This window comes from Dasypus novemcinctus, chromosome 8 (assembly GCF_030445035.2).
Source record: "Dasypus novemcinctus isolate mDasNov1 chromosome 8, mDasNov1.1.hap2, whole genome shotgun sequence".
Lineage (NCBI taxonomy): Eukaryota > Metazoa > Chordata > Mammalia > Cingulata > Dasypodidae > Dasypus > Dasypus novemcinctus.
The window spans coordinates 16759765-16787646 of NC_080680.1; the positions used below are offsets into that span (position 1 = coordinate 16759765).

Below are 27882 nucleotides of genomic sequence, written 5' to 3' on the forward strand. Positions count from 1 at the left end.
ATAAAAGTGGACATTAACATAAGTGAGGTACAGAAAAGATGAAAGACTTACAAAGGTTAAATAATAAAATGGCAGACAAAAGCCCTGGCTTATCAGTAGTGACTTTAAATGTCAGTGGATTCATATCTCCAGTCAAAAGACAGAAAATGGTAGAATGTATAAAAAAGCATCACCCAACTATATGCTGTCTTTAAGAGACAACTTCAATCCAAAAATAAAAGTAGGTTGAGGGTGAAAAGAAGGGGAAAAAAATACTATGCAAGTAGTAACCACAAGACAGCTAGGGAGGCTATACTAACATCAGATAAAATAGACTTTAAAATGAAAACAGAACAAGGGGCAAAGATGGTCATTACATACAGATAAAGGGGACAATTCAACAGAAGGATGTAACAATTATAAATAATAACATTTAACAGCAGAGCTCTAAAGTATATGGAACAAACACTGACAGATCTGAATGGAGAAATTGATGGTTCTACATAAATAATAAGACACTTTAACATACCACTCTCAATAATGGATAGAACATCTAGTCAGAAGATCAATAAAGAATTACAGAACTTAAATTATACACTAAACCAACTAGACCTAAGAGACATATATAGAACACCGCACCCAATGAAAACAGAATACACATTCTCCTTAAATACACATGTCAGGATAGACAATATGTTTGGACGCAAAACAAGTCTCTATTATTTCAAAAATATTGAAATCATAAATTATATATTCTCTGACCCCAATGGAATGCAATTAGAAATCAACAGCAGGAGAAATGGAAAATCCACAAATATGTGGAAATTAAACAGCATACCCTTCAACAACCAATGGTTTAAATGGGAATTCAAGAGAAAAGTTACAAAATAAGTTGAGGTGAATGAAAATGAAAATACAACATACCAAAACTTATGGGATGGAATGAAGACAGTGATAAGAGGGAATTGTATAGCTCTAAATGCTTACATTAAAAAAGAAAAAAAGATTTCAAATCAGACACCCAACCTCAAAACTGTAAGAACTGGATGAAGAGCAAACTAAACTCAAAGCTAGCAAAAGGAAATAAAGATTAGAGCAGAAATAAAATAGAAAATGAACAAACAAAAACTAATAGAATAAAAAAAATGAATGTTGGTTCTTTGAAAATATCAATAATGTCAACAAACCTTTAACTGGACTGACAAAGGAAAAGAGAGAGACAATACACACAACAAAAATCAGAAATGTGAAAGGGAATATTTGCATCAACCCCTCTGAAATAAAAAGGACCATAAGAGGATACTGTGAACAATTGTATGCCAATAAGGTAGAAAACCTAGATGAAAGAAACAATTTTTAAAGAACACACCAACTACCTACATTGACTCAAAAATAAATAGAAGATGTCTGCAAATCAATAACTAAGAAATAGATTGAATTTGTGATTTAAAAAAAAAAAAAAAACCTTCCCTACAAAGAAAAGCCCATGACCAGATGGCTTCACAGGGCAATGATACCAAACATTACAAGAATATTTAACTCCAGTTCTATTAAAACTCTTCTAAAAAAAATTGAGGAGGAGGGAACACTCCCTAACTCATTCTATGAGGCAACATCCCCCTCAATGAAAGCCAGATAAAGATAACACAAGAAAAGAGAACTACAGACCAATATCTCTTATGTATGTGGATACAAAAACCCCTAGCAAAATACCAGCAAACTGAATCTAACAACAAATGAAAAGAATTATAACCCATGATTGCGGCTGCTTGCTCAGTCGGTAGAGGTGGGGTCTGGCTGCGGACGAGGGGTCGGTCCAGCTCAGGACGAGGGGTTGGTCCCGCTTGGGACGAGGGATCGGTCCCGCTTGGGACGAGGGGTCGGTCCGGCAGCAGACGAGGGGTCGGTCTCACAGGGGTTGCGTGGTTCAGCTGACGGGGTCGCCCGGCGAAGCCGGCGACGAAGGGGTCGCCCGGAGAAGCAGGCGAGGAACTGGGGACAAGGGAGGCCAGGCCCTTGTCGGGGGCTCTCAGGACTGGAGGGCGCATGGCAGAAGAACCACCGGGGAGACAAGGTAAACACGCAAGTCCGCTTTATTGAGGGAGAGGCAACAGTTTTATAGGGGCTGGGGAAGGCTGATTGGTCGAAGCCACGCCCTGTTCTGATTGGTTGCCGGTGAAAGGTCAGTGGGAGGTACTGGACGGGGGAGGGGTGGTGGTTAGGGATTGGCTGTTGCTGTTGCTGGGGGAAGGGGCAGGGTTTAGGGATTGGTGGCTGCTGTTGCTGGGGTGGAGGGCAGACTTGAGTTTCCCGCCCACGCCTGGCTGTTGCTGCTGTCGGGGGGAGGGAAAAGGGCAGACTGGATTTTTCCGCCCACACCTGGCTGTTGCTGCTGTCGGGGGAGGGGAAAAGGGCAGACTGGATTTTTCCGCCCTGCGCCTGCGCAGGGAGAAAGAAGAAGAAGGGTGCCGCCCCACAAGGCATCGTGTGGCGCCATCCAGGAGGAGGGGCGGCCGCGGAAGCATGGCTGCTGAGAAGGGGAGACCCAAGGGCACTCTGCGCCCATGCCGAGCTTCCTTCAGGGGTGGCGGTGAGTCCGACCAGCCACCCTATTATGGGGGCAGCAGCTTGGCCTGCCGCGGCTGCTCCCCCGCCAGGCCAGCAAACCACACTTCAGCCCGAGGGGTGACCGCACATGATGAAGTGGAATTTATCTCTGTGATGCCTGTTGGTTCGACATAAGAAAATAAGTTAATGTAATACATCACATTAACAGAATGAAGGGGAAAACATTGATGATCATCTCAATCAATGCAGAAAAATTATTTGTCAAAATCAGCACCCCTCATTGATAAAAACACTTAGAAAACTAGGAATATAAGGAAATTTCCTTAACATGATAAAGGGCATATATAAAAACCCATAGCTAACATCCTACTTAATGATGAAAGAGTGAAAACTTTCCTTCTAAGATCAGGAATAAAGCAATGATGCACACTGTCACCACTGCTTTTCAACATTGTTCTGAAAGTTCTTGCCAGACCAATTAGGTAAGAAAAAGAAATAAAAGGCATCCAAATTGAAAAGGAAGAAGTAAAACTTTCCTTATTTAAAGGTGATATGATTCTACCAATAGAAAATCCTACAAAATCCACGACAAAGCTACTGGCACTAATAAATGAATTCAGCCAAATGGCAGGGTACAAAATCAACACCCCAAAATTAGTGTTTCTATACACAAGCAATAAATAATTAGAAAATGAAATTAAGAAAAAATTCTATTCATAATAGCAACTAACAGAATGAAATATCTAGGAATAAATCTAACTAAGGATAAAAGGACTTGTACACAGAAAACTACAAACATTGTTAAAAGAAATGAAAGAAGACCTAAAGAAATGGAAGGATATTCCATGTTCATGGATTGGAATATCATTAAGATGTCTATACTACCCAAAGCAATGTACTGATTTAACGCAATCCCAATCAAAATTTCAACCATCATTTTTTGCAAAAATGGAAAAGCCAACCATCAAACTTATGTGGAAATGTAAGGGGCCCCAAAGAGCTAAAGCTGTCTTGAAAAAGAATGAAGTTTGAGGATTCACATTTCTTGATCTCAAACTTATTACTAAGCCACAGTAGTCAAAAGAGCACAGTACTGGCACAAGGACAGAAATATAGACTATTGGAATCTAATTGAGAGCTCAGAAATCAACTCTCACATTTACAGTCAACTGATTTTTGACAAGGTGGCAAAGACCACTCAATTGGGTAAAAATAGTCTCTTTAATAAGTGGTGCTGGGAAAACTGTATCTCTACCTGAAAAAAAAGGAGGATCCCTAATTCATACAATATACAAAAATCAACTCAACATCAATCAAAGACGTAAATGTGAGAGCTAGAACTATCAAACCCCTAGAAAAAAACATAGGGAAGCATCTTCTGAACCTTGTATTAGGAAACATTTTCTTAGACTTTATACCCAAAGCACAAAACAAAAGAAAAAAATAGATAAATGGAACCTCCTCAAAATTAAAAACTTTTGCTCCTTACAGGACTTTATCATGAAAGTAAAACAAAAATTTACACAATGAGAGAAAATATTTGGAAACCACATATCTGATAAGGGATTAATATTCTGAAATTTTAAAGAAATCTTTCAACTTAATAGCAAAAAGACAGACAACCCAATTTTAAAAAGACAAAAGATTCAGACAGACATCTGTCCAAGGAAGATACACAGATGGCCAGAAAGCACATGAAAACATCATCATTACCCATTAGGGAAATGCAAATCAAAAACACAATGAGATACCATCTCACTCCCATTAGATGGGAGACTATTTTTAAAATGGGATAAATGTGTTGGAGAAGATACAGAGAAATAGGAATGTTCATTCATTGCTGGTGGCAATGTAAAATGGTGCAACCACTATTGAAGACTGGTGGTTTCTCAGAAAGCTAAGTATAGAACTATCATATGATCTGGCAATCCCACTACTAGGTACATACACAAAAAAATTGAAAGCAGGGACTTGAACAGGTATTTGCACACTGATTCTCAAAGCAGCATTATTCACAATCGCCAAAAGATGGAAGCAAATTAAGTGTCCAGCAACCAATGAATGGATAACTAAAATGTGGTATATACATATAATAGAATATTATTCAACCAAAAGGGCAATGAAGTCATGATACATGCAATATCATGGATATACTTCGAAGACATCATGTTGAATGAAATAACCAGACACAAAAGGACAAATATTATGTGATCTCACTGTTTTGAAACAATTAGAATAAGTAAATTCAGAGTCAGAACTGAGAATATAGGTTACTATGGGATAGGGTGGGGATAGAGAATGGAAAGTTAATGGTTAAAATGTACGGGCTCCTATTCGGAATGTTGGAAGTATTTTGTTATTGGATGGGAGTAATGGTACTAGAACATTCTGAATGCAATTAACAGCATCAATATATATAAATATACATATATATGAATATGATTAACAGGGGTAATGTTAGATTTTATATGTGTAACAAATTTTTTTTAAAAAAGAGTGGATATCCTTGTCTTGTTCTTGGACTTTGGAAAAAGCATCCAGGTTTTTGTGTGTGTGTTTGTTTGTTTACCATTAAATACCATGCTGATTGTGGATTTTTCATAGGTGGTCTTTATCAGGTTGAGAGGGCTTCCTTTTCCCTTTATCAATTTTTTCCTTAATCCATAACGTTTTTGGTGTTGTATCTTAGAGTTTATGGCCAAATCCCTGGACACCTGATTTTCCTCTTATAATATCTTCTAAAATTTTATAGTTTTGTGATTTACATTGAGAGTAAAGATCCATTCTGAGTTATTTGTACGTATGTGTATGTGAAGGACATAAGGTTTCTGCCTAGCTTAATTTTTTTGGCACATAAATGTCTAGTTTGTGTCTCAGTATTTTGAAAATGGCAATCCTTTCTCCATTGAATTGTCTTTGCCTCTTTGTCAAAAATTAGTTGGCCTTTTTTGCATGTGGGTCTATTTCTGGGTTCTATGTTTTGTTCTGTGGATCTGTTTTTCTCTTCTTTCTCCAACATCAGACAGTCTTGATTACCAAAGTAAATCTTGAAGTTGGATAGTATTGGTCCCTTTGATCTTCACCTAATGTGTTGGCTATGCTGTTTCTTTTGCTTTTCCATAAGCTTTAAAATCAGTTTATTGATGTCTACAAAATGAATAACTGAGATTTTTTATTGAAATTATATTGAATCTACAGATCAGGTTGAGAAATACTGACTTCTTAACAATATTGTCTTTCATTCATGAACATGGAATATTTGTCCAATTATTTAGATCTTATGTTTTTTTCCCCAGAGTTTTGTAAATTCCCTTATATTACTCTTATACATATTTTGCTAGATTTATGTATAACTATTTCCCCTTTTTGGTGCCAGTACAAATAGTGTTTGTTTTTCTTTCAAATTCCAACTATTCATTGCTGGTGTATAGGAGAGATATTGACCTTCGTATATTAACTTTGTATCTGCAACCTTGATAAAATGGTTTTTGAATTCCAGGAGTTTGCCTTTTATTATTCCTGTTGATTTTATACATAGACAATCATGTCATATATGAATAAAGAGAGCTTTGCTTCTTCCTTCCCAATCTATATACTATATTTCTTTTCCTTGTTTGATTGCATAATCTATGGCTTCTAGTACAATGCTGAGTAAGAGTGGTTAGTAATATGGCCTGTGCATAAATTCAAACTTATTCTATATCCAAGTATGCCTAGTTCCCAGATAGCCAGTTATAAGCTCTATAGGCTTTGGCTATTCAGGGAAGATGCAAACTATATGTGTTAATTCAAACTTACCTGGAATGTGGGGGGTATGTGTTAATTCAAGCTTACCTGGAGGATATGTGTTAATTCAAGCTTACCTGGAAAGTAGGGAATATGTGTTAATGCAAGATCTATCTGGTACTCAAATAAAACACTTGAAACTCAAACTAACAAAAAAAAAGAGATCCTTTTGCATATAAGCACTGTTTGACTCCCCACTCCTATATCATCTGTATAAAAGGGACCCAAAAATCCTATTTGGGGCTCAGTTTTTGTTAGGACAAGAGTTCACCAAGCCCAGCTGGCTGTTAATAAATCTTCCTTCTCAGCTTCTCACATCCTGGCCTTCAATACCATGTACACCCAACTTCTCTCTGCTACAACATCTCTGGGGGCTTGTCTGGCATATGCTGAGGCCAGAGGTGGAAACAGTTGATTGCCCCTCCCAGACATCTCCAAGAAGTCCAGGAGGGCCCAGGCAAACCCCAGTCCTGGGCACCTCTGTACTCCCCTTAGTCCAGATAGAGGTTATGGATTCCACCAGAGTTCTCCCAGAGAAACTGGAGGCACGAGAGGGTTCAAAAGAAACCCTGAGAATGAAGCAAGGAACTCTGCATGCCAGATGGGTAAGACCCCCCAGGGGCATAGTGCAGGAAAAGCCTAATTCTAAAAAACAAGGGGAGCCTGATTAACTCCCAAAGAAGACCCCAGTATTCCTGAGGAGAAGGGAGGAAGCTGTCTTCTCTAGGTCCAAGAAAGAATAGAGGGTGGTTGTGTACATGTGAGATGCAGAGACACACTTCTGCAGGATGGGGGTAGAGTCCCAATTCATGGTTCCATGGTGACTTCATCTGGTCAAGGGCTGTCTGGAGGGCCCCCTGCAAAAGGACCCTCTTCTGAGTTGGGGGCTTGTACAGACCCACTAAGGCTAATAGGCACCATAGTCTCGCCTGAGGTATGTGGCCAGAAATGTCGATGTGCTGCATCGACACAGGGTGGAAACATGGGAAACACACAAAGTAGGACCCCATTAGGTTGTATGCTGAAAAACTTTCCCTGAGCATTCCATGGAGATGTATATGGCATAAAGTTCCAGCCAGGAAAGTTTAGAATGCTTTGTGAATTAGAATGGCCAACTTTTGGTGTGGGCTGGCCCCAGGAGGGCAACTTTGACCCCTGGATCATCCATAAAGTCCACAACATAGTAACCAGAAAACCAGGGCTCCCTGACCAGTTCCCCTACATCGATGCCTGGCAGGATGCTGTGAGTCAAAGTCCACCCTGGCTAGGGAAATGCATGACTAAAGTAGCCAGAATTTGCCTGTAAAAAGCCCAGAAGTGCTGTCCCAGGAACTAGGCCAAACAAGCTCTGTGCAAAGGGTCAGAGGAAGTGAGCCCCAAATCCAGTGTCAACCCACACATTCTAGAAGAGCCAGACAAATATGACCTCCTGCCACCTTACACAACTACTCATACCATGCCAGTGCTGAGGAGTAGGGATGAGCCAATTTCCCTGAGTAGTGCATCCCTGCCACCTCCACAGCTGCCTTTGCCACCATCCCCACTGGGAAGTGCACCCCCACCACTCCACAGCTGCCTTTGCTGCTATCCCCACTGGGACGTGCTCCCCCACCACCTCCACAGCTGCCTTTGCCACCATCCCCACTGGGAAGTGTGCCCCCACCACCTCAACAGCTGCCTTTGCTGCCATCCCCACTGGGAAGTGTGCCCCGGCCACCTCCACAGCTGTTTTGCCACCATCTGCACTGGAAGTGCGCCCCCACAGCCATTTGCCCCTGGCAGCAAAGTGCCGCCCATCTGTCAAAAGGAGTCCCTGAAAGACAACAACTCAGACCATAGAGAGTGCCAGAGACAGGTGGAGCAGATGGAGCAGGTAGAAGGGCTGCCCTACAGTTACCTTTCCATGAAGCCCAAGCTCTAATTTATTGTGATGCAGATGGTCAGATTCAAGGAGGAAACTGAACGTTCATGTACCAACCCTTCACTACCACCAACCTTTTTAACTGGAAGAGTCAAACCCACCATACTCCAAGAAGCCTTGGGCCATGACAGACCTCTTCCAGTCCATCATATAGACCCACAAATCCACCTGGGCTGATTGTAAACAACTCATCATTACCTTACTCAACTTCGAGGAGAGAATGTGAGTCACACAAAGGGCTCTAACCTGGCTCGAAGAGCACCCACCTGAGGCAACCCTGGACAGTGACCAATATGCCCACACATGGTTCCCAGAATAGGACACCCAATGGGATCCCAATGACACAATTGGGCTCAACCGACTAGAAACTTTCCAAAGGACCTTAGTTAAAGGGTTCAAAGCAGCAAACATGGCAAAAACACCCAAGCCCTACAAACTCTTGGTGAAAGTCTGGCTCAATTCTATGAGAGACTATGCAAGGCATTTCATGTATACAAGCCCTTTAACCCAGATGCTCCTGAAAGCCAAACAATGGTCAATGCAGCATTCATTGCCCAATCACAGGCTGGCATCCAAACTACAGATGTTAGATGGGTTTTCTGGTATGAATATTTCCCAGTTCATGGAGGTAGCCATCATGGTTTATGTTAATTGCAATGTAGAAACCAGGAAAGAGGAAAATTGGAAAATGAAAAAGAGAACAGACCTTCTCTCAGCAGCAATAGTCAAAAGAAGCAATCCTGTGTCAAGGAAAGCAAACTGGGAAGCCCCTGCCCCCAAGGAGATGGGGCCCACCCCTAGGGTGAAATCAGTGCATGTACTGCAAGGAGGAGGGGCACTGGAAACAGGAGTGCCCCAACAGGCCACTAGACCCTGTCCCCGCAAAGAAAGCAGCCAAAGCATCAGCCAGGAGAGCAAGCAGACTATCGCAAACTAAACCCCGGGTTCACAAAAATTCAAAAGGAAAACCTGCAAATCAGCTCATCAGACTTGCAGAATAGAGGGCTCTGATGGAGATTATTAGGACACACTGGGCTCCTATTCTCTCAGTCCCATGGAGCCTATGGTTGCAGTCCAAATTGGAGGCTGCACCATATATATGATAGTTGACACTGGGGCTCAACACTCTAATGACCAAGCCAGTTGAACCATTATCAAAAAGACAAGCCACTATCATAGGGGCAACTGGTAAAAGCACCTGGTGGCCCTTCCTCCAAGCCAGGACCTTGGGGGTAAAGAAGTCGCTCACAAGCTCCTGTATCTCCCAGAATGCCCAGCCCCCCTCCTGGGTCAGTACCTGCTGCCTAAACTACAGGCTAAGATTAACTTTGACACCACGGGGCAATCCGTATTAACACTGGGACCACCAAACACTCCAAAAATAGCACTAACCCTCCCTCTGCAGGAGGAATGGAGACTATTCTGCCTCAGCAGTGTTGGCCAATCCATGGCCATACAGCTCCCTTTCAAAGACGTACACAAATTATGGGCAGAGGGCAACCTAACAGGGATGGCACATGATATTCCTCCAATTATTGTTGAAATAAAGCTCACAGCCAGCCCAGTGAGCATAAAGCAATATCCAGTTCCACATGAAGTGCAAGAAAAAAATCTGGCTACATACTCAGAGTTTGCTGAATGAAGGCATACTAAAGCCATACCAGTCTCCATGGAATACCCCACTCTTCCCAGTTAGAAAGGCTGATGGGGATTACTACCAGGTCCAGGAGTTGTGAGCAGTCAACTCAGCAGTAACAACCATACATCCAGCAGTCCCCAACCCTTACACTCATACTCTCCTCAGCTTGATACCCTTATCAGCAATCTACTTTTCATGCCTGGATCTTAAAGATACCTTCTTCAGCATTTGGATAGTGCCCCTGAGTCAACTGATTTTTGCCTTTAAGTGGGGCAATCCAAGCTCCAGTGAAAAGCAACAGCTAACCTGGATACAGCTCCCTCAGGGATTTAAGAATGCACCCACTAATTTTTGGACAAGCCCTGGCCAATGATTTCAAGTCATTTAAACCAGAAAGCCATAATTGTTTTCTCCTCCAATATGTAGATGATCTCATCCTCAGAAGTCCCACCTACCAAGATTGTGCTAATGGAACCCATGCTCTCTTAAAACATCTGCAACAAAAGGGGTATTGGGTGTCCAAGAAAAAAAGCCCAAATCTTCCTACCTCAGGTCAAATATCTAGGTTATAAAATAGTACAGGGGCTCTGTGAATTGGGACTTGAAATAAAGGAGGCAATCTGCAGCCTCCCTGAACCCAGCACTCGCTGAAAGTTGCGAGAATTCCTCGGAGCCGCTGGAGTCTGCTGCATTTGGAACCCCAATTTTTGGGTCCTCGCACACCCTTTATATGAAGCCACAAAGGGAGGAGAGCATGATCGCCTGCTCTGGGAAACCCCACCGAAAGTTGCTTTCACCACTCTCAAGCAGGTTCTGATGGAAGCACCAAGCCTCGGGCTTCCAGATCTCAGTAAACCATCCTACCTATACATCCATAATCACCAAGGTATAACAGTAGGAGTACTCACTCAGTACCTGGGTTCCTGGCAAAGACCTACAGCCTAGCTATCCAAACAACTGGACACTGTAACACAGGGATGGTCCTCATGCATGCAAGCTGTAACAGCTGCAGCACTGCTAACACTAGAAGCCATAAAATTAACTCTTGGGCAGCCTATAATTTTTCATGTTCCACATGCAGTAATCACAATCTTAGAAGCCAAAGGAACACACTGGCTTACTAACAGCTGCCTGGTTAAATATCAAACCCTATTATGTGCAAATCCATCTGTCTGACTGGAACTCATAAAAATAAAATAAAATAAACCTTAATCCTGCTACCCTGCTACCCTTTGAGACAGGGGTTCCAACCCATAACAGCCTGGAAACATTGCAAGAAGTGTATTCCAGATGGCCTGACCTCCAAGACCAGCCACTACCAAATCCTGACATGGACTTCTTCATAAATGGGAGTAGCTTTGCTCAGGGCAGTGAGTGGGATACACTGTAGTAACCTCCAAAATGACAGTGGAAGCCCAGCACCTCCCAGATAACACATCAGCACAAAGCTGAACTCACTGCCCTCACCCAAGCCCTACAACTTGTGGCTAGGGCCAAGGTTAACATCTACACAGTCTCCAAATATGCCTTTCTAACCCTGCATGTGCAGGAGCCTTATACAAACAAAAAGGACCCATTAACTCAGGAGGAAAGAGCATTAACTTTGGCACACAGATTCTGGAACTACTAGAAGCAGTCTGGGAGCCCAGCAAGTGGCCGTGATGCACTGCAAGGGACACCAGACAAGCCATAGCCCTGTTGCTCAAGGAAATTGAAGGGCAGATGCTGAAGCAAAAAGAGCAGCATGGGAAGGATCCCTATCTGAAAACCTGGCTGCTGCCCTCATTCCTCAACCTTTTAATTATCAGAAACTCCAGTATTTACTACCTGCTCTCATCCCACAGCCTCTGAATCACTCAGAACCACAATATACTCAAGCAGAGAGAGAATGGATACTCTCTGAGAGTGGTACACAAGGAGCAAACAGGTGGTGGACACTGTCTGATTACAGAATAGTCACACTTAGAATATTAGCCGGAACCATAGTTCAAGACTACCATGAAAACACACACTTGGGAAAAACCCATCTTAAAGAAGTGCTAGAAAAATACTTCGACATCTTTAGTCTAGTCACTATCACCCATGCCATATGCCAGCAGTGCATGACATGTGCAAAGAATAACCCTCATGAGGGACCCATGGGAGCCCCAGGAGTCCAAAGAATTGGCAGTATACTTCTTGAAGATCTAGTAATTGATTTCACCAAAATACCACAATCTGGAAGCTACAAATACCTCCTAGTCCTCATTTGCACCTTTTCTGGTTGGGTGGAAGTCTTCCCTACTCAGACCATAAAAGCTGAAGAAGTGGCCAAAGTTCTCCTCAGAGAAATCATTCCTCAATATGGGCTACCCCTCTCAACTGGCTCTGACAATGGACCTGCCTTCATCTCTGAAATCACTCAAAAGCTTGCCAAAGCACTGTGCATCCAATGGAAATTGCACACCTCTTACCATCCTCAAAGCTCAGGACAAGTAGAGCAAATGAACCGTACAATAAAAACTTACACCCAAGTGCAATTGCAAAGACCAAAAAAGAAGGATGGTCCAACAATGAACCCTTGATCCTAATAAGTATGCTTGTGAGCCTGTGCGCCTGAAATAAGAACTAGGCCTAGAGCTGCAGGGTGCCGAAGAGTTACCTCCTGAGAGCCTCCATGTTGCTCAAATGTGGCCAGTCTCAAAGTCAAACAGCATATAACTGCATTGCCTTCACCCCAGTGTGGGACGTGACTCCCAGGGATGAGCCTCCCTGGCACTGAGGGATTACTGTCAAGTATCACCTGATGTTGTAATTAGAAAACAACCTTGAATAAAAGGGGTTAATTCAGACCAGCAGAATATCTCAGCCTACATGTAATATCAGGAGTTAGAAATGTTTTTTGACCTTGAATAAAAGGGGGAAGTGGAAAGGGCAAATGAGTTTATGTGGCTATGAGTCTCCAAAAAAAGGGCCAGGAGGTCATTAGAGGGGTCGTCCTTATGCATACCTCAGCAGAGTCCCAGAGACAGATAAAGTAGATACAACCCCAGGTATTGGTTCTTCTGAGGGCTACAGAGACCCACAGGTTTATGGTCATGGCAGATGGAGTTCAGTGTCATGTCAGTTGACCCTACTTGGGAGTTTGTGTTCCTGAATGTGATAGAGTTGGACTCAGATGTGACCTTGGTTCACAAACCTCTCCTGTTACTTTTACAGAACCTGTGGTGGGCGCTGGGGTTTAGTGTATACTCAGAGTTCCTAAATCTCTGGACTGTCCATATGATAGCCAGGCCCTGAGCCTCAACAGACTTGCAACTCCTACCTTCTGGTTTATTGGACTTACCCCGGCCAGTTAATAGGGAAGTGAAGAAGGTCAATCACCACACCAGGGAAGCAAGAGTGCCTACAACTGCAAGCAGGAGAATTGCATCCATCATCCAAGTGGAATCTAAGCACCCTCTCGATATAGAGGTGGAGTGGACATAACCATCCCAGGGCCCACAGAATGGAGGAATAGAGTATGGATTAGAGTGGACTTACTGATATTCTATTCTGTAACTATTGTGATTAGTAATGGAAGTAAATGTAGCATTGATGTGGAGAAAGTGACCATGGTAACTGCTGAGGGTAGGGAGTGGGAAGAAGATATGTGATGTGGGGGCATTTTCAGGACTTGGACTTGTCCTGGGTGGTACTGCAGGGACAGTTACTGGACATTGTATGTCCTCCCATGGCCTACTGGGTGGACTGTGGGAGAGTGTAAACTATAGTGGACCATTGACCATGTGGTGCAGGAGTGCTCAGAGATGTATTTACCAAGTGCACTGAATGTCCCATGATGATGTTTGCTAAAATTTGCCAAGAAACTGTGCTAAGATGGGTGCAAGTGATCCTGAGTGCGCTCCTCCAAGTTCGGGCCAGCCCTAGCCAAAAGCTAAGCCTAACCCCTTATGAAATCATCTTTGGGAGTGCCCCCCCCAATATGAAATATAGAAGAAGATCTCTGAGAAAGAGGAAACTTATCAATAGCTCAGCAAATGATCAGCTTAGGAAAAACCCTATAAAACCTGCATCACTGTGTCCAGGAAAGGTTGCCTATTAGCTTAAGCAGCTCCATACACCTGTACAAGCCAGGAGATATAGTCTGGGTCAAAGACTAGAAATCAGTTCCACCAACCCCTCAATGGCAAGGACCCTATCTTGTCATTTTATCCATCCCCAGTGCTGTTAAAATAGCTGAAATCACTCCGTGGATACACCATAGCCAGGTCAAGTGAGCTGCCCCAGAGTCCTGGACCTGTATTCCAGATACCCACAACTCAACCAAACTCATTTTGTGAAAGAATAAAACACCAAACTCTGCTCCAGTCACACCCTGGAAGCTGATTCATCTATCCATAGCCAAAGAGTGGGAATCCAGTTTAATCTCAGTTACAATGCCCCTTTGGTTATTTTCTCAACTCCTAGCACTGACCTTCCCCTGGTCCCAGGTCAGCACCACTGAGTGTAAGCCATGTAGCCAAGAAGTACAAATGGGAGCTCATGTCAATACCACATTAATATATTATAGCCATTACACCTGCAAGGGCCATATAATCACCTGCCAGTTTCAGGGAATCTCCTGTAGTGTCTGTAACATATCTGGCCAAATAACCTGCTATGACCACAAGCCCCCAACAGTCTACCATATATGGGAAATAAGAAAATTTAATCAAAACAGGGAGCTACTTAACTCCACTCCAGTCACTAGCCAGAATCAATGAGTGTCCCTCCTATTTGATGCATGTTAAGTTTCAGACACTGGGATACCATGGAACACCAAATGTGGAAGGCTCAGCTGGGAGCAGAAATATACTCATAAAAATAAGTATACATGTGCTCCAGAAATTAAAAGTGCAGCCTGAGGAGGGGGCTTCTGGTGTAAATACATAGGTACATACTACTGCCCCTACTCGTCCTGCATCACATGGGCCACCTGGAACACAGACACAACTAAACAAACAGCCATCCTCTCCAAAAGAATGGCCCCAACTAACTGTCCATACAGTCAATTTAACCCCTTAAACCTCACCATACTTAAACCTGAATCCTGGCAGACTCAGGGGTCCAAATAGGCCTCTACATTGACAGTAAAGGAATAGACCCAGGAGCATACATCTGGGTTGGGTATCAGGGACACCCACTCACAAGTAAAGCCCATTCTGTGTTCCACTCCTTCTACGAAGAAATGGAAAAGCCCTTTTCCATTCCACAAGCAGCAAAAGACCTCTTTATAAACCTAGCTGAAGTAGTAGGGACAGCCTTAAATATCTCCTCATGCTATGTATATGGAGGAACTAATATGGGAGCCCCATAGCCCTGGGAAACTAAAGAATACAATTACAGCCAACCATATAACGAAACTGGCCTCCCAGCTGTCCCCCAAGATAGTATGTGGCCCTTACAAACTTCTGTCATAGGAAAATATTGTGCTTCAAGGGCCTGGCTAAAATCCTCTGTATCTGTTGGAAACCAAATATGTATGGGGGGAAATTTCCAAAATTACACCACCAATACAATGGAGCCTTGGGGAACATGGAATGAATTTGACCTCATTCTCATAAATTATACTTTCCCCAAATTAATCACAGTGTGGAACTCCACCGCAAACGACCCCTGTACTGCCCTAAATGGTCTGTACTGGATTTGTGGGAAAAGTCGCATTCTGAGAACTTCCCCAAAACTGGTGTGGTACTTGTATGCTTGGTACAATAAAACCTTCCTTCTTCCTCATTATCTTAGCTGAAGGGAAAGAGCTAAGCAAGCCAGTATATCAAAACATAAGAGAAAAAAGGTCTGTCATTACCCGGGGAGGTGAAGAATGGCCCCCTGAGCATATAATCCAGTACTATGGGCCAGTAACTTGGGCAGAGGATGACATGTGGGGTTATTGAACCCCTATTTATATGTTAAACCAAATCATCTGCTTACAAGCCACAGTAGAAATAATAACTAATGAAACCACCCATGCTCTAAACTTACTAGCCCAACAGCAAACTAAATTCAGAAACACTATCTATCAAAACTGTCTCACCCTAGACTATCTCCTGGCTGCTGAAGGGGGAGTTTGTGGAAAATTCTCTCTCTAATTGCTGCCTTGAACTAGACAGTACTGGAAATGTTATCAATGAAATTACAGGCAAAATGGAAAAATTACTCATGTTCCAGTGCAAACCTGTAATGGTTGGAATTTAAGCAATCCCTTTGGAAACTGGCAGTCAATAGCAGACAATTTCAAGCTTCTAGTGGAAATAATTGCCTTCCCCATAGGAGGATGCTCCATACTTCCTTCCTTCCTTTCATTGTAAACAGGATATGTGCCCTAATAAATGGTAAAACTGCAGACAGTTGCCTATCTCATGGCTCCATATGCATACCAGTCAGTCCAGAGAGACTCTGACAATAGTGATGCCATAGTTTAATAACCTTAAATAGTCATCAAAGGGGGAAAGTAATATGGCCTGTGCATAAATTCAAACTTACTCTATAGCCAAGAATGCCTGGTTCCTGGATAGCCAATTAAGAGGTATAAACTCTATAGACTTTGGATATTCAGGGAAGATGCAAACTATATGTGTTAATTCAAGCTTACCTGGAGGATGTGTTAATTCAAGCTTACCTGGAATGTAGGGGATATGTGTTAATGCAAGATCTATCTGGTACTCAAATAAAACACTTGAAACTCTAAGAAACTAAGGGGGGAAAAGGTCCTTTTGCATATAAGCACCATTTGACTCCCCACTCCTACATTCTCTGTTAAAAGGGACCAAAAAATCCTATTCAGGGCTCAGTTTTTTTATTAGGACAGGAGTCCGCTGAGCCTGGCCAGCTGTTAATAAATCTTCCTTTTCAGTTTCTCACATCCTGGCCTTCAATACCCCGTACACCCAACTTCTGTCTGCTACAACAGTAGGGGAGACATCCTTGCCTTGTGCCTGATCTTGGGGGAAAGAATATCATTTCTCACCATTAATTATACTGTTATCTCTTGTTGTTTTGTACATGCTCATTGTGAAGTTGATGAAGTTCTCTTCTATTTTTAGATTGTTGGAAGATTTTTATCATGAATCGGTGTTGTATTTTGCCAAATACATTTTCTGCATCTATTCACATGATCATATAATTTTCTTCCTTAGCTTAAAGCAAGGATTCTTAACCCTTTTTGTTCCATGGTCCCTTTTACCAGTCAGGTGAAAACCACACCTGCACCAACATGTCCCCACAGAATTATGGTTTTTTTGAATTTCAGTTCAAGCTCATGGACCCCTTGTTAAGAACGCCTCACCTAAAGTGTGATGGATTACATTAATTCATTTTTGAAAGTTGAACCAGCTTTGCATAACTGGAATAAATCTCACTTGGAAGTGATGTATAATTGTTTTTACATATTCTAGGATTCATTTGGTAAGGTTTTGTTGAGGATTTTTTCAGCTATGTTCATAGGAAATATTAGTCTAAAGTTTTCATTTCTTGTAATGTCTTTATTGTTTTAGTTTTAGGGTAGCAGGAATTAATTAGATATTATTCCTTCTGTTTCTATTTTCTACTTCTATGTTCTGGAAGAGATTGCAGAAAATTATTTCTTCCTTAAATGTTTGGTACAATTCACCAGTGAAATCATCTGACCTTGGTACTTTCTTTATTGGAAAGTTATTCATTATTGACATGATTTCTTTAATAGATGTGGACCTATTCAGATGATCTGTTTCTTCTTGTGTGAGATTTGGAAGATTCTGTCTTTTATGAAATTGCTCCTTTCATCTAAGCTATCATATTTGTGATGCTTATTCCTTTATTGTAATGTCCATAGGATCAGTCATGATAGCCCTTTCCTTTCAGATATTAGTAATTTGTGTTTTCTTTCTTTTTTTCCTCAGTTAGCCTGGCTAGAGGTTTTATCAGTTTTATAGAATTTTCAAAGAACAAGGTTTTGGTTTCATTGATTTTATCTATAGTCTTCCATTTTCAGTTTCATTGATTTCTGTAATTTTTATAAATTTTTTTCTTCTGGTTGCTTTAGGTTTATATTGCTCTTCATCTCTAGTTTCCTAAGGCAGAAGTTTAGATTATTGACTTAAGATCTTTCTTTTCTAATACACACATTCAGTGATCCCATAAGCACTGCTTTCACAGCATTCCACAAATTTTGATAGTATTTTCATTTAATTAAAACTGTTTTTATATTCTTTTGAGGCTTCATCTTTGATTCATCTGTTATTTAGAATTTTGTGTTTTAATCTCCAGATATTTATATTTTCCAGGTGTCTTTCTGTTATTGATTTCTAGTTTAATTTCATTGGGGTCTGAGAACATTTGTTGACTTCTGTTCTTTTAAATTTGTTAAGGTGTGTTTCCTGGTCCAGAATGTGGTCTATCTTGGTAAATGTGTTATGTAGACCAGAGAAAAATGTGTATTCTAATGCTGCTAGATGAAGCAATTGTTAAATGATTGATGGAGCTGTTCAGTCCAGCTATTCTTTTACTGATTTTCTGCCTTTAGAATCTGTCAATCTGTCAATTAATGGTGAAGTATGTTGAAGTATCCATTTATAATAATGGAATCATCCATTTCTCCTTGCAATTCTATTAATTTCTGTCTTTGTTTCCTCTTTTTTATATTCCCTTCTTTGTCTTCTCTGGTTTTCATTGAGCATTTTATATGATTCCATTTATTCTCCTCTATTCACATTTCAATTTTTAAAAAATTTATGTAGTTACCCTAGTTTATAATTTACAACTAATTTAATTCCATTTTCTAATAATTCTATATAGCTTCACAGATATTGCAGGTACCTTAGAGCATTCCAATTCCTTCATTCTGACCCTCCTTTATATATCTCACATGCATTTCACTTATCCTTAAGTTATAATCATGCAATAATTTGTTGCTATTATTATCATGAAGGAACAGCTATACAGTAGGTCAATGAAGAGTAAGAAAAATTAAATATTTTATTTTTATTTTTATTCCTTTTATAATTTTCTTACTTTCTATATGTAGGTCCTTGTTTTTGACCTGTATCAATTTCCTGCTCTATGTGAAGAACTTTTAACATTTCTTGCAAGTTAGGTGTACTAGCAACAAATTATCTCAGTTTTATTTGTCTGATAATGTCTTTACTTCTTCACATTTGGAGGATAATTTTGCTGGGATACAGGATTCTAGATTGTAGCTTCCTTCCATAATACTTTAAATACTTTCACTCCATTCTTTTCGAATGTGTATAATTTTTTAGAAGTCTGATTTAATTCCTATCCCTGTTCCTCTAAGATATATGTTATTTATTTTATCTGGATTTTTTTTTTGTCTTTGGTTTTATGATACTTGAATACAATATACCTAGTTTTTTGTTTTTTGGGTTTTTTTTTTTTTTTTTTTTTTTTTTTTTTTGGTGTTTAAGCATCCTGGATCTGTGGTTTGGTGCTGTCATTAATTTTGGAAAATTCTCAGTAATTCTTCAATTATTTATTCTTTCTCTCTCTTCTCTATTCCCATTATGCATATATCCATTTCCTAGGACTGCCATAACAAAGTATAAAAGCTAGGTGGTTTAATAGATGCATTTTTATTGATTACAGTTCTAGGTGCTTGAAGTCCAAAATCAGGGTGTTGGCAAGGCCACTCTCCCTCTGAAGTCTCTAGGGAAGAATCCGTTCCATGCCTCTCTTCTGGTATCTGTCAGCCCAGGAGTTCCTTAGCTTGTAGATGCAACTGCCCCCATGTTCCTATTGCCTTCCTTCTCTCCTCTGTGTATCTTTGTGTATCCATTTTCACCTTCTTATATTGATACAAGTCTTAATGGATTATGGGCCCATACTCTTTCTGTATGACTTCATTTTAACTTGAGTAATAAAATTTGTCATGACCTTATTTTCAATCAGATCAATTATGAGGTACTGGGTATTAAGATTTCATCTTTTTAGATGATGTGATTCAACCCATAACAACATGTATATTAAGTTATTTTTTTTGTAATTTCTCACAGTTCTTGGATAGTCTGTTCTGTCTTTTTACATTCCTTTTTCTCCTTGCATTTCATTGTGAGAATTTTCTCTCAACATGTCTTCAAACTCACTGATTCTTTCCTCTGCTGTGTCCAGTCTACTAATGCATACATCTTTTTATTTTCTTAGTGTTTGCCCTGGGGATTTCAATTATCATCTTAATTTAAAACAATCCAGTTCTGATTAGTAGAATCTAATTTAAATAGTGTACCAAAATTTTGCTTTTATATAGTAGTTCCATTCCTCCCTGCATTCTTCGTATGACTATTGTCATGCAAATTTTTGCTTTATGCTGTTGTATTTTAAATCAAATAAATAAAAGAATTACAAACACTTTGCTTTTATATAGTTCCATTCCTTCCTGTCTTCTTTGTATTACTATTGTCATGCAAAATACAATACTATTGTATTTTAAACCTAGTAAAGATAAGAATTACAAACAAAAATACATTCACATTGTTTTTTATATTTACCTATGGCATTGTCATTACCAGTACTCTTTATTTCTTAATGTGGATTTGAGTTACTGTCTAGCCTTCCTGTAGCATTTCTTTTACAGCAAGTCTTCTAGTGAGGAATTCTCTCAGCTTTTGTTCTTTTGCCAATGTTTTGGTTTCTCCTTCACTTTTGAATGATAATTTCAGTAGATGTACAACTCTTGATTGACAGGTTTTCTTTTAGCATTTCAGTATGTCATCCTCCTGCCTTCTGACCTCCATGATTCTTTTATGAGAAATTAGCTGTTAATTTATTAAGGATCACTTATACATGGTGAATTCTTTCTTTCTGCTTTCAAGAGTCTCTCTATATCTTTGCCTTTTGACAGTTTTTTTTTTTTAAATGATGTGTCTATTTGCAGAGTTCTTTGAGATTTTACTACTTGGAGTTCATTTAGTTTGTTGAATATGCAATTATTGCTTTTCATCAAATTTGGGGAGTTGTTGGTTGTTGGGTTTTTTTGCCTTTATTTCTTCAAATATTCTTAATGTCCCTTTCTTCCTCTCTTCCTTATTTCTCCATTTGAGCAACCTCAATGGACTTAAAATTTGTTGATTTTTTCTTCTGCCTTCTCAAATCTTTTGTTGAGTCCCTCTAGTGAAGTTTTTGTTTTAGCTATTGTACTTTATAATTCCAGGATTTTGCTTTGTTTCTTATTTACAGGTTTCTTTTTATAAGTAGATACTCTGTACTTTCTGGGACATAATTAACATTAATTTTTTAGACATGGTTTCCTTTAGCTCTTTGAACATATTTATAGCAAATGAGTTAAAGTGTTTGTCTTGTCAGGGATGCAGGTTTATGCACAATGTTCATAGTACCATTATTCACTATTGCCAAAAGTTGGGAGTAACCCAAGTGTTCATCAACAGAAGAATGGATAAGCAAATTGTGGTATATATGTACAATGCAGTATTATTCAGCTGTAAGAAGGAATGAAGTATTGACACACACAACAACATGGGTATATCTTGAATACCTTATATTAAGTGAAGTAAGCCAGTTACTTAAGGACGAATATTACATGACCTCACTGATATGATCTAAGCCAATTAAGCAGGTTCACAGAGCTAGTCTAGTAGATAGGTTATCAGGATACAGAAAGGGAGTAGAGTGTGGTCAGCCTATGCTTAATATGGGCAAAAACCTCTGATAAGGTGAAAAGGGGTGGTTTGGAAGTGGGTGGAGATGATAGTGCAGGGATGTGAGTGGGTGGATGGTGCTGGAATGCGATGATGAGTGGGGTGTGGCTTTGGGTTGGACTATGACTGGAACTGGGGAGAGGACTGGAGGAAGGAAAGGTGAACTCTGTGGATTTGTAGATCTGTGGTTAAAGCTACAATGGTGGGGATTTTCTTTTGGCAAATATGGCATGAGAGAGTTACTTGTGCAGGACATGAGGGATGGGACTTATATGGGATAAGGTATACTGGGGCAAGCTCCTATGGAACATGAAAATGTTCATCTTGTCATAGGGTGTTATCTCAGTGGGTGGAGACCCATGCAATAAACAAGGAAATATTTAACTCCCATCATGGGGGCTCTCTCTGACTAGAGGAGCCCACATAAATATCTCAGTGCATAATTCTGTTCTTCTCTTCTTTTCTCCCATTTATCAAATTATTTTTTTAAGAAAAACCTCCCTTCCTGAGGAGTCCTGCTATGTTCTCAATTAGAGGGTCAAGAATCCCTCAAAAATATAGGCAGTGCCTAAAGAAGAAGAAAAAAAGAAGAAGAAAACAGACCAATATGTCAAGCCTTGAGTATTAATACTGTAATTATGAAACTTATTCTTCAAAAATTGAAACTTAGTGGTTACCATAGGTTCTGAAAGGAGGGTGAGGGAAGAATAGATGGAACATGGGGCATTTTTAGGACATTGAAATTGTTCTGCATGATCTTGCCCTGATGAATACAGGCCATTATACAAACCTACAAAATGTACCTACAAAATGTAAGGAGCAAAATGTATACAACGATGTAAACCATTGACCATGGTTAGTAGCAATGTTTCAATATTTGTTCATCAACAATAACAAATGCACCATACTCAGGTAAGATGTTATTAATAGGGGGAAACGTGAAAGGGGAAGGAAGAGGGGTATGTGGGAATCCCCTGTATTCTCTATGTGACTTTTCCATAACCTAAAGCTTCTATGAAAATAAAGTGAAAAAATAAGACACCAGGGAGACATACAGAAGAATTGTCACTGTAAATAAAAGATAACATCTTATGGTGATCAAAGACACAAATGCAAGAAGTTTTCTTGTATTTTCTTTGTTATTTTAAAATTTTTATTTATATATTTTTGGCTTTGTATTTGGGGAGGTTTTGGATTGCAAAAAGATCTCAACTGTGGCAGGGAGATCACTGGTGAGAGGTCTCAGGGGTGGAGGGATGTGGGGGGAGTGGGCACACCTGAGGTTTTCCTCTATGGAATATAAATGTGCTTAAGTGGTCATGGGGTGTTGTCTCATTGGGTGAACACCTACACAATAATCAAAAGAATTTTGAATTCTTATCCTGGGGTGTCCTGTTACATTCTCTAATAGAGTAGAAAGAATCCCTAGAGCACATAGGCAGTGCCTAGTGAGACAGGACAGATGATTACACCTTGATATTGATATTTGTTTTTATGAACCTTGTTCTTAGAAATTGGAACTTAGCCAATATTATATATTGCCTAAGAATTATCTCCCGAAAGCCTCCTTGTTGTTCAGATATGGCCTCTATCTAAGTCAAATTCAGCATATAGACTCACTACCTTATCCTGGCATGGGTCATGACTCCCAGGGATGAGCCTCCCTGGCACCAAAGGATTACTACCAAGTGCCAACTAGGGGTGCATTTGAAAAAAGACCTTTACCAAAAGGGGGAAATATTAAATACAAACGAGTTTTTATGGTTAAGAGGTTTCATACTGAGTTGGAAGATCATTCCAGAGGTTACATTTCTCCATGTCTTAGGAGAATCTCACTGCTGCTCCAATAAATAGTGCCTCAAGCAGGCAGACTCCTGAGGGCTCTAGAGACATCTAGATACTATAAGCAGGGTAGACAACCCCAGGAAATCAGCGCCCTGTCAGTGGGACTTATCTTGGAATATGTGATAACCTATCTCCCCAATTTATTGGAGTCAGATTCATTTATAATTTTCCTACACATGGCTCTTATGCCCCTTTTATTTGAACCTATAATTAGCACTATATGCATTAAATATATGTCCCAGAGATTTAAGTCTTTGAGCTGTTCATATGCTGGTTGAGCTCTGAATCTCAACCAAGTTATAATCAACACCTACTCTCCAGTTCATCAGATTTGCCCAGGACAACTAACAAAAGGATGATGAGGGATAACACCCATCCCCCAAAAACAGCATCTACACCTGCAAGCAAGACAGTTCCATCCATCATCCCATGGGATCTAAGCCCCCTCTCAATCAGAAGCAGAGTGGGCATCACTATCCCCAAATCCTCAAGATTGAGGAATGAACAAACATGGGGAGTGGAAATGCAACTATAGACGAAAGTAGATGTATTGTTCTAGTAATTGAAGAATTTGTAACATTGATATAAAGACAGTGGTCACCGGCGCGGCCGCGGCCTCTGCCTGCCCCGCCGGCGCCCGCCGATCCCAGAGCCCAGGGGTCCGCGCAGCCGCGGCCTCTGCCTGCGACCATCGGGGCGGCCGCGCGACTACTGCGCGCGGTTATCTTGGGGGTCCCGGGCTCGGGCAAGGGCACCGTGTCGTCCCGCATCATCACACACTTCGAGCTGAAGCACCTCTCCAGCGGGGACCTGCTCCGAGACAACATGCTGAGGGGCACCGAAATTGGCGTGTTAGCCAAGACTTTTATTGATCAAGGGAAGCTCATCCCCGATGATGTCATGACTCGACTGGCCCTTCACGAGCTGAAAAATCTCACCCAGTATAGCTGGCTGTTGGATGGTTTTCCAAGGACACTTCCACAGGCTGAAGACCTGGATAGAGCTTATCAGAGAGATACAGTGATTAACCTGAATGTGCCCTTTGAGGTCATTAAACAACGCCTCACTGCCCGCTGGATTCATCCAGCCAGTGGCCGAGTCTACAACATTGAATTCAACCCTCCCAAAACTGTGGGCCGCGATGATCTGACTGGAGAGCCTCTTGTTCAGCGCGAGGATGACAGATCAGAGACAGTTATCAAGAGACTGGAGGCTCATGAAGCCCAAACGGAGCCAGTCCTGGAATATTACCAGAAAAAAAGGGGTATTGGAAACATTCTCCGGAACAGAAACTAACAAGATCTGGCCCTATGTATATGCTTTCCTACAAACAAAAGTTCCACAAACAAATCAGAAAGCAACAGTTTCTCCATGAGGAAAAATCCATGTAATTAGTATGATGAGCAGAATCCTCTTCCTTTCATTTAGAAGCTCCTTGTCCTAAGACTCTGGCATGTATGAGTTCTTTGAAACTTAGTTTCACTTCTGCTGATTTTATTGTAGATACTAAGGATGCACCAAATGAGTCACATACAAAGATTTATCTTCTGAAATATTCAAGTGTGTTTCACCCAGTTATCTTCTATGGATGTGCAATTCAAAAACATCAGAGATGTCTAAATTTTTTTCAAAATCTTGCAGAGCAAAATTAAAAGAGCAATTTGTAATAATCCAAATTTGTTCAGTTAAGATGGGTAAGGTTCCCATATTTTTCTTGAAATGTGAAGAAAAATTACATTATACTAGTTGAGGGAAAGTATATTATTAGAGGCTTTTACATAGATTGATGCCAAAAAGACATTTCTGGCTCTGTGGGATGTGGTATTGACACTATAAAATTCCAGAAAAAGACAATTAGATTTACAGATCAGCTGCGCAGAATGCAACTTCACTGCTGCCTTTATCTAAGAAACTTACAAGCTGGCCATATATGCTGTATTTATTTTGTTGTTAAACATACATTCAGTTTACTGACAATTTTCAGTTTACTGTAAAAATATATCTAATAGCATTTAGGAAAATTTATATGACTTATTTTCTTTTTAAAATACATATATACTGAGAGATATGATTTATGTTAGAAACTGGCTTTTAAGTTATTGGCTAAGCACCAAAGTTGAATGAATTTTCTTGATGAGGAAATATAATTAAAGTCTTATGTTTTTAGACGTTACTTGGGTTAAGAAGCATGTGCTTTAGGATCTACTTGCCAGTTTCTCTTTTTGGTCCAAATGTACAACATACCTTGATGAGTAACAATTTAAAGTACAAGAAAGAAAAAAAAAAACCTCATGTCCAACTAAAATAAGCACACTTTGCCATTAGGAAGTAGAAATAGGCATACCTGGAGAAAATAACTTTAACATACCAGTCATAATTAGTAAACAGATGAAGCAATAAAAAGGAGTGATAGGTTAATCGGGAAAGTAATTTTAATATGCTGAAGCAGTTCTTTGTCCCTCATCAAAGAAGTTGAAACCTGCTGGCGTTCACTGCCATCTATCTTAAGGGGAAAGAACTGCTTGGTGAGTGTAATCTGAGCAATCATTATTTTTAAATCATTATTTTAGGGGCAAAGAGGATGCAGGCTTATGTGTTTGGCTTGGGAGGGGTAGAACTGGTGAGCAGAAACCAACTATCTTAAATGGCATATTTAGCCTCACTTTACTTGGTGCTAAATCAAATGAAACAAGTTCTTGTACAAGTTAACTGCCTTTGAAGATTTGGCCCATTTTACTACAGTCACTTAAAATAGAAATGCCAGGAGGCGGTTCTTACATATTTGGGGGGAAACACTTATAGTCCTTTTTTCTGATTTTAGTTTTCATTCATTGTTGATCTTTAAAATGGACCAAACGGACCTTTTTAAAAAGGTTGCAGTAAATATTTCACTTTGCAAAACCTTCTGTAATGCCTTGACTCGTTAATCTTTGCTTTCCAAAAATGTTGTGAACTACTCAATTTATGAACTAGCACACCATTTTTATTATTTTACTATAATAAAATTAAATGTTAGGAAAAATAAATAAATAAAGACAGTGGTCACCAAAGGCTCTGAGGGGAGGGTGAGGGAAGAATAGGTGTGAATGGGGCATTTTTTGGGAAATTGGAATTGTTCTGCATGACATTGCAATGATGGATACAGGCCATTATATATATATTGTTAAAATCTATAAAATTTTGCAGTGCAAAGTGTAAACCATAATGTAAAGTATAGACCATTGTTAGTAGCAATGCTTCAATATGTGTTCATCAATTGTAAGAAATGTACCACACTAAGGAAAGATGCTTTTAATGGGTTATGTGTGGGATGAGAACGACATGAAGTATATGGGAATCCCCTCTATTTTCAATGTAACATTTATGTAATCTAAACCTTTAAAAATAAAATAATAAATTTAAAAAAAATTGTTAAGTGTTTTGCCATGGAAATGAAAGACACACACCAAAAGTCATATGCAGGGAGGGCTCCATCAGGTTTATTTCCCTTGCTTATATAGCATGTATTTTTGATTCAGCCAAGGGCTGTGGTTAAAGTTAAATTTCTCAAGGACATTTTTGTCTTGGAACAAGAAACCTTGTCTCTAGACTCACATCCTGTCTAGTGGCAGAAAGGGCTAGAAGAAGCCATTTTCAAACTTCAAGTGAAAAGGGATAGCTTGTACAGAGATAAGCTAGGAAAGAGCTATTTTTGCTCTGAAGCAAGAACAGAAGAGCTTCAATAGATCATTTAACCATGCCCTTGCCAAGATGGTAGAACTAATCCCCACATCTCCCCCCTTTATTTTATGAGCAGGTGGTTTTATTTGAGTAGCTGTATATACAGCAGCCAGGTACTCATAGCATTGTGTGGTACATTGCTGTAGTTGGAAATAGCATTGACATCCTATAAATATAATAAGACAGAGAGAAGTTAATCCTCCTATTGTTGCCTGCCATTTAAAATTTAGATTGGAAAACCATGTCGAAGGGCTCAGCCACTGTAACTGTTGGGCTAAGATTTTTAGTGTGGTTTGTTGAGTTTGATTTTTTAAGTTCCATAATTGCCACTCTAATTGGTGTTTTTTAATTTGGTTTCAATTATGTTGGATGTCATTCCATTTTAAAGGAGTGATACAAATGCTAGAATGCCTCCAGTCAATTTCATTTATTAGTGGCCCTGCAGGAGGCCTGTCCATGTTGAATCATTTGAGGATAATGATTGCTCAGGATCCCACCAGGAGGTGAGAACAAATAGGGGTGGATCTATTATATGGGCCCAATAGGTGTGATGAGCAATACAGAGGTTAAAAGACATAAAGATGAGCAATATGTGCATTTTCCATGTTCCCACTTTAGCAGAAGCATAGTGACTACTGCCAAATAAGCTAAAAATTTATTTTAGGCATCTTAGGGCACCCAACTCATGCCATAGGAGCTTGTGCCTGGTTGCCCAATTTTTTAAGACTCCCCCATGTAACTGGTTCAGCTCCTTGGAT

The 27882-nt window shown here is 40.1% G+C and overlaps 1 pseudogene; it reads left to right on the forward strand.

The window, feature by feature from the left end:
* The first annotated feature begins 24138 nt into the window (after window positions 1–24138).
* LOC131279408 (GTP:AMP phosphotransferase AK3, mitochondrial pseudogene) lies at window positions 24139–25074 on the forward strand (annotated as a pseudogene).
* The last annotated feature ends 2808 nt before the right edge of the window (window positions 25075–27882 follow it).